Source organism: Dipteris shenzhenensis, chromosome 28 (assembly GCF_047967505.1).
Source record: "Dipteris shenzhenensis isolate YYH24624 ecotype China chromosome 28, Dip_SZ_1.0, whole genome shotgun sequence".
Classification (NCBI taxonomy): Eukaryota; Viridiplantae; Streptophyta; class Polypodiopsida; order Gleicheniales; family Dipteridaceae; genus Dipteris; species Dipteris shenzhenensis.
The window spans coordinates 29,527,837-29,536,011 of record NC_141623.1 but is presented as its reverse complement, the minus strand read 5'-3'; the positions used below and the strand labels follow the sequence as shown (position 1 = coordinate 29,536,011).

At 44.0% G+C, this 8,175-nt stretch overlaps 1 pseudogene across 1 annotated transcript; it reads left to right on the top strand.

The window, feature by feature from the left end:
- The first annotated feature begins 1,817 nt into the window (after nt 1-1,817).
- On the top strand, nt 1,818-7,878 carry LOC147883430 (cell division cycle 5-like protein; annotated as a pseudogene). The gene is made up of 4 exons (XR_015543780.1): nt 1,818-2,052; nt 2,140-3,672; nt 6,775-7,043; nt 7,819-7,878. The product of XR_015543780.1 is annotated as a cell division cycle 5-like protein (transcript).
- Nucleotides 7,879-8,175: the final 297 nt, after the last annotated feature.

Here is an 8,175-nt window from a genome sequence, read left to right as displayed (position 1 = left end):
ACTCTTATTTACGCATCCGTAGCAAATGTAAGCTCGCAGAGGTAATCCATTAGTGCCCGCGTCCATAGCCTCTCAAGCTCACGTAATGCATTTGGCCTGGTTTGGATGTAATGTAGAACAATCGGATTGAGTTTCAAAACAAGGCCAAGGCCCCTACATGTTCTTAGCAGGTCCAAATAGCTAGTAGCTATCTCCCCTTGTGTGACGATGTTCTTTCCCTTGGCAATCAACTCTTCCCCCTTGCACCTACTTGCACCTCCCGCAGTCTCCGTGTGCCCCTTACCCTCCCCTTGCTTGCAGATTCCTATTCGCCTTGCGGCTTTCCATCTCACCTGTGAGAACAACCCCCTTGGTGACAAGTTGGTGACTCCCCTTTCGCCTTATAGCTCCCTCCCTATTGCAGATTCCTATTTGCCTGACCTTTCCACCTCACTTGCGAGAACAACCCCCTTAGCGAATGAGTTGGCGACTTCCCTTTCACCTTGTAGCTCCCTCCCTATTGCCACCCTCACCCCTCCCTAACGCATTCAGTGTTGCATGCAACGCTCCCCTACCCTCCTATTGCATCCCCTCCCTACCCCTAATGGCTGTGAAATCTGTTGTGCTTTAAACAAGAACAAATTTGCTTGAGAATTAACCATGCAATGGCAAAGAAGAACCCTGTTAATCTAATTATATTCGTCGGAAGGAGAGCAATCGCCACCACAAATCAATAATCACGGCTCTATCAACAACACTCAAGCGACGACCACAGAAACCAAAAGAATTTGAACTGATGAAGCAAACCATTTCAATCAGCAAAATAGCTATGAAATATGCATGTCACCTTAAATGAGAACAAAGTTTTCCTAGAAGCAACTACGCAATGGCAAAGAAGAACCAACCCAGAGTCGCAGGAAGTAGAACAATCACTACAAATCATGTATCAAACCTCGTATTTTGAAGGAAATTTCTACTCTACTGCTAAAGATCACCTAATGATCGTTGCATGGTCGCCTCATGCATGATCCACCACTTACGTAGCCCACACCCTCGTACAGTATGTTTCCCATTTGCCATCCACGTCCCCTTGACGATCTTTATTGCCTCGGCCATTTCGCCTCCCCTCTCCATCTGTGTCCTCTTTGTTCGAATTTGCTCCTACGCATTACATGCATCCGACCTTCACTGAATAGACTCCAGCAGCCCGTTGATTCATACCTTGAACTCGTAATACTGACGCTTCATCCTTCTGCGATCTCTCATGAAATCATGGCAAACTTAATTCTTGGTAGGATTCGCTTTGGGCTATCCCGATTGTGAGGTTTGATGCGATGCTTTCAGAAAAAGGGAATCGAAATGATTTCTGCTAACGATTCCTGTAACTAGCTGTATTTAGCTATGCTACCCGAATGTAACCCATTGCACAACGAGGGGGGAGATGTAGTTGGAGCAGCGATAGAGCTCATGTAATGAGGAGCAATGGGAGAGCTAAGCAAAGTTCTTGAGAGGCAAGCAAGAACAAAGGCAAACGATATGATGATGATGAATAAATAGCAAAACCTTTGCGGAGGGCGCACCTACAAGTCAGAGAGAGACCGCCACAACATCCATAAACAGTGGCCTTGCATGAATCCGACAATAAAAATTTCTTGAAAATTGACCATTTTTCTCTTTCAAAGACAAATGTTCACTAAGCCCTAAGCTACATGAGGCAATGAGCTTCTAACCTTGGGGGCAGGCCAAAAAGCAAACTATAAACAGCAATCTCATTCTGACTTGTAATTTGAGCTTCTTAAGTTCTTCTTGTATTTCTTCTTCTTCTTCTTCTTTGTTGAGCCTCTGTTGAGTGCAGAAATTTGTTCCATCTCTGCATGCTTTTCCTCATCCTGCAACATCAGAATCATGAGCCAGGGAGGCGTCTGGAACAACACACACGATCAGATTCTCAAGGTCTCTGCGACCAAGTATGGCACCAATCAGTGGCCTCGGATTTCTTCCCTTCTCACCCGCCGCGCAGCTTCGCAGTGCAAGGCTCGTTGGTATCAATGGTTGCATCCTTCCATCTCAAAGGTACGACGCCTTTTTTCCCGCATCTTGCGTAGCTATAACATTGAATCCGTTGCGTTTTTCGCTTTACGTATTCGCGTCTATCTGCAGACGGAATGGACTCCCGCGGAGGACCAGAAGCGATTGCATCTTGCAACGTTGATGCCCGCACAGTGGAGAACTATCGCTCCCATCGTCGGCCGCACAGCTGCGCAATGTCTAGAGCGTTATGAGACGTTACTCGATGCGGCCTGTGCCAAGGACGAGAACTATGAACCCTCAGATGATCCTAGGAAGCTTCGACCTGGAGAAATCGATCCAAACCCAGAATCCAAGCCCGCCTGCCCGGATCCTGTTGATATGGATGAAGATGAGAAAGAAATGCTATCAGAAGCCAGGGCAAGGTTGGCAAATACACGTGGGAAGAAAGCACATAGGAAAGCCCGGGAAAAGCAGCTGGAAGAAGCAAGGAGGCTTGCATCTCTGCACAAACGGCGGGAGCTCAAAACTGCTGGCATTGAGGTCAGGCATAGGAGGAGAAAACAGAAAGGGATTGACTACAATGCTGAAATTCCTTTCGAGAGAAAGCCGCCTCCAGGCTTTTTTGAGGTTTCACACGAGGAAAGCTGGCCTATCGAGGAACCTCAGTTTCGGACAACAATTGAAGAGTTGGAGGGGAAAAGGCGAGTGGACATAGAGGCACAGTTAAGAAAACAGGATCTTGCACGGAACAAAATCGCTCAACGTCGGGATGTCATGCAAGTCAACAAGTTGAACGATCCTGAAGCTGTTCGCAAAAAAGCTAAACTAATGCTTCCTCCTCCTGAGATTTTAGATCGCGAGCTAGAAGAGATAGCGAAGATGGGTTATGCAAGCGACTTACTCCTGGGGGAAGATGGTGGGAAGGGTAGTGGGACTAATCGTGCATTGATCGCAAACTATGGCCAAACTCCTAGGTTCGGTATGACCCCGCATCGAACTCCTCAGAAGAGGCCTGGAGGGAAGGGGGATGCCATTATGACGGAAGCTGAGCAAATTGCCCTGTTGAGGGAAACGCAAACCCCTCTTCTAGGAGGTGCGGATCCAGAACTGCATCCGTCTGATTGTTCAGGCACACCCATACGTGATGAACGCAATATCGACGAAGAAATGGAAACGCCATTCGATAGTATAAAAGCAAATAAGGCAAGGCAAGCGGAGATTAGGAGAGATCTAAGGGCAGGGTTGGGTGATCTTCCTGCTCCAAAGAATGAGTATCAGATTGTGGTTCCTGATTTGCTTCCAGAGGAACTAGATGCTATGGAAGAAATGGAAGAAGACATGCTAGACAAACTTGGAAGGGAACGAGCAGAGGAAGCAGCAAAACAAGCTGCTCTTGGTCCAAAGTCCTCCAAAGAGACATTCCAAGAGTTCCACAAGCCTCTTTGGAATGGTTGAGGAGCTCTTTAGTCTATGGTGAAGATGGCAAAGGCCCACTACCGTGATAGAACAAGCGGATGAATTACTGAGAAACAAGTTGGTCGTCCTTCTAGAGCATGACAATGCAAAATACCCGATGGAAGTGCGGTCTTGAAAAGAGAAGAAGGGTAGCAAGATTATTCCTAATGGGAAAGTGAAGACATAGAGGAAGAACGGATAAAAGAGGTTGCAGCCTTCTCCCTTTGTCTTGGTATCTGATTCAAAGCATCATAAAGTGTCGTGTGTCTTATGATCCAAGATAAATCTTCACTTGTCTTCGTATGTGTCGTCTTTATTTTTGAATTCTTAATTTTCGAATCCTTAGAATGGCTTTGCGGTAGACCTTTGCAGTATCTGTATTCTGCACAAAAAAGCACCTTTGTAAGCGGAGTTGTATCACTGCATGTTCTATTTTGATACTTAGTCATAAGGTTTTCAATTCTCCCAGCAGAAGCTGATGAAATGATGGGAACAGAGTAGTTTTTAGGAAAAAGCTCGCTTGTCCTTTCATTAAAAGAGTTTTGACTAGTGAGATCCAAGGATGGACAATATCCCCATTTCTAGGAGTATTTGAGTTTTACATATAAAATCTGATAACATTTTGGAAATCTTGAGCTTTGGCATAGACTAGAGGTTTATAGTTTTGTGGGGTTTTGTTGATTCAAATTAGTCATAACTTTGTTGTACTTTTTTGTTTGAGCTTTCTTTATTTGTGTATTCAGCACTTTTCTCTTTTATTTCATGCTGAAAGGCTGAAGGTGTATAACCTTGAGAGGGTAGTCCTTTAGCAAGGACCTTGAATTGGGTTGTCTGATTTTCCATGCCACTTTTGCTTTTAAAAAATCTTTGCTAGTATATTGCATATGAGTCTGATTCGATTTCCCCCCCCCACCCACCCACCCACACTTTTCCCCCCTTCTTCCTTTCTTTTAGCTGTATTTTTGGTGACAGCCTCCGCCCCCCCCCCCCCCCCCCCCCTCTCTCTCTCTCTCTCTCTCTCTCTTTTCTCACTAGACCTCTTTTCTTCTTCCTCTTTTGCATGTTGCCGTTGCTTCTTTTCTTTACGTTCTTCTAGCTTCTATGTTTTTAAAACAGTTTTTGTCTTCTTTTGTAGATATTACTTTTAGAAACGTTCTTCTAGGATCAATTTATCAAGAACTTCTTGTGTGGTCATTGGTACCAAAGCAGGTTCTTGGTGATAGATTGCATATTGTCGTGAGATCACAAAAAAGCACCATTAACGTAAAGATTTGTGTTTTGTGAAGGTCATAGCGAAGGACTTTAGTTCCATGGGAGCTTGGCAATGTTTGATTGCCAATATATGCCATCACTTTTGGTTTGCTTTTTGTCTTGATCTCTTCTTCATACTTTTGCTCATCTATTTCGTTTTTTCCAATGCAGGTATTTTGGCACATGCCCCTTTGTATATTTTAGTGCGTGTTGGGGTTATTTGAAACTCTGATGGCAGCTGACCTTGGGTTTCCCCTCCCTAGTTGTGTTTCGTGCCCTTTTCTTCTCTGTCATTCTCTTTGATTGTGTGCACGTGCATGAGCGTGTTCTTTTTTCGTTTCCTAAATCTCCCTTTTCGCTTTTGGTGAAGATGGGTATCTCAAAATGGACCTTACGCGTCCTGAATGCAATGCAAAATATGTCTTAGGAGCATGTCCATGACATCCTAGTGCGCTTTTGAGCCCCCTCCCGAAAAATGCATGCACTCATGGAGAGAGAGAGAGAGAGATTTTATTAATGTCCACGGGAGATCATAGGTCTATACTGATTTAGGAGGGCACAAGGCAGCTCCCAAGGAGTGCAAAGAGCAACTCCAAGTTATTTTAGATTACCTACATTGTGGACTGAAATAATGGAGAGCCTTTTGATTTTGATTTAAACTCCTTGATGAGGGCTATACCCTCACGATATACTGCCCATTTTCCTTCCTTCCTAGCAGCCCTGACCTTGGCTAGTTCCGTTGCCTTTTGAGCTAGTTGGGCTTGTGTGAGTTCTTCGGCTATCCAAATCTTAGTACCTTTCAGCTTGTATGATTGGCGTAGAAGCTTTAGTCGTATACCCCTTGAACTAACTGTGAGTACAGCATGCCCATTGGAATTATGAATATTTGTCACGGAATCCTCGTCATCATCTCCCGCCCATTCAATGCTAGGAGTAGCTGCTTTGATGTTTGCTAAAGTCTCATTGTATTAGTCCTCAACCTTGAACCAACCTTCCGGAAGCCCCCCAATCCTGATCTTCAATGCATTCTCTTGTTTAGCTTCTTGTTCCTTGATTTCTGCTTGGATATCAGTCTTGCTTGCCTTTGTGTCTACCTCTACAATCACTTCTTTTTTACTATTTTGTACTTCAGCTTGTACAAGATCCTTCACTGTAAGAAAGTAGTTGAGGGTTAGGAGGGGAATCCTTGTATGTCTGCATTGCCTCATCAGCCACGTTCTGTTTACCAGATCCTTGGAGAGCCTGTGCTTGAGCTGTGAGAGCATCTATTTGTCACTGTTGCTCTCTCACGTGGTGTTGTAGAAAATAAATCTGATCATACTGTCCAAGGATAGGTCGGTGAAGACCACCTGGATAGTATGTCTTTGCATAGGGAGAGGGTGTCCTGGCGATTGAGGAATAAAGAGGTTTCCTCGTAGGGTTACAGCAGAGGGAGATTTCAAAGATAGGTCAGGCCATTCAATTTGAGCCATATCTAAAAGTCACCCCCTGGCTGAAACTAACCCCTGGACTGGGCTGGGGGTTCAACCCAGCTCGGGGTTAGGGGACGGAGAGAGAGTCTCTGATGGAGAAGTTGACGGTCTGACTACAAGTGGCGACTCTAGCTACGAACTAGCTACTAGCGGAGAAGGCTACACAGTGAGAGGGCTACGCAGGTGCAGAGAGAGAGAGAGAGAGAGAGAGATTAGTGCAGAGGCAATGGGCAAGAAGCAGCGACGGACGATGAGCAAGACGAGCAAGAAGTAGGAAGCAGCGACGAACGGACGAGCGGAGGATGAACGGACGATCGGAGAAGTTGACGAACGGACGACAGAGAAGTTGACGAATGGACGAACGAGCGGAGAGCTAACGGGCTGATGGAGAGAGAGAGAGAGAGAGAGAGAGAGAGAGAGAGAGAGAGAGAGAGAATTGCAGGATGTAAGTAGTCACATACTGAGTAGTCATATATTGATCCGATAGGTTTTGTTCCCAAATTATAAGGATGCCTTGCTTGCTTTTGTAATTTAAGTGGTTTGGTGTTCTTTGATTGAGGTTAAATTTCTTTTTGACCCTGCTCAGTCTTCCAAATCAATACAAGAGAAGTCGGGTTTCTTGAGATTGGCAATGGGTCATGATGGTGGAAGCATTGATGGTTATGCAGAAGCTAGGGATGGTTTGTGCAGAGGACATGATGTACTTTCCTACTCCTCATAGCTATGGTCTTGCAAGTGTTGCAAGCAGCAATGATAGATTATCTACCCTGCAAAGTGATTTTGAAGTTGTGAAAAAGGAATGGAAGAGGAAACATAAAGCATCAAAAGTTGAAGGTCCTTACCCAGGGCTATCAGGTATTCTTCTTTTCCTTGACCATGCTTATTTTTCAGACTATAAAGAAACGTTCTTTGAACTCATTTCAGCAGTCACTGCCCTACTGCCTCGCAATCAATCAGACGCAAGAAAACATCTTAAACAAAAAGATTGTCATGCAAGCACTTTATTCACTTTCTATAGTAAATGTATCAGTTATAAGGGTAATGACAACAAGCATCGGACACTTTAAAGACTAGTTGAGAATGCGATTACTCACACAGTCAGCCGACTTACCTTTACAAGCTAATGTGTGACTCATTTAACTTTCTATGACTCTTCTTCCTTTGTGCTCATTCCTGTTTGTAATCAGTGAAGGGTAATTCTTTGCTACTGAGTGTTCATACTTCAATCCAACAAACACCAACTCCCTGGCCAGTCAGCCTGTCAATGAAATATTATTGTCTTCACAGCTTCAATGAATCTTCTATATGTGAAAAAGGCTATGTTCATAGAATGACTGATACCCATGGCTGTATGCCGCTGAAGTCTTGGACGATGTCTAATAGCTAGTCTCGCCATGCATTAATGGAGATTTGATGGTTTGTATCCCTGCAAATGTCAGTCATGAGGTTAAAAACTGCGTTATCTGGAGTTGAAGCATGCTTTTGAAAGGATTTCAGAAAGAAAAAAATGATATTATTTATTTGTGTGTCCCGTGGAAGGTCCCTAGGGTGCTCTGCAATAAACCTTTAGCAGCTTTCCGCCCATGAAACTTGATGTCATCTTTTCTCGTTTGTTGAACTATTTTATCAGATCACTTTGTCTTTTTGGGAGGTAGTCGATAAAGCAAGCGACAAACACCGAGCAAGGTAAGAAAAGCGAGCAGCGAAAACCAAGAGAGTACACATAGTTAAAGTCATGATTCCAACATGCAATTGAAAACATGATGTTGCATGCCTATCCTATGAAGTAACACATTTAACATGGTCCATCTAAGAAATACATGGTCCATTAACAAATTAAACACTAAATGTTTTGACTGGAAGGACATTAAGATAAGTAGTGATGTTGTATGTGAAGTCATGCAAAAAGGAAAAAATAATAAAATAAAGCAAGCATTTGCCTTCTTGCAAATGGGAAAATGATAGTCCCATCATCACCAGCCCCATG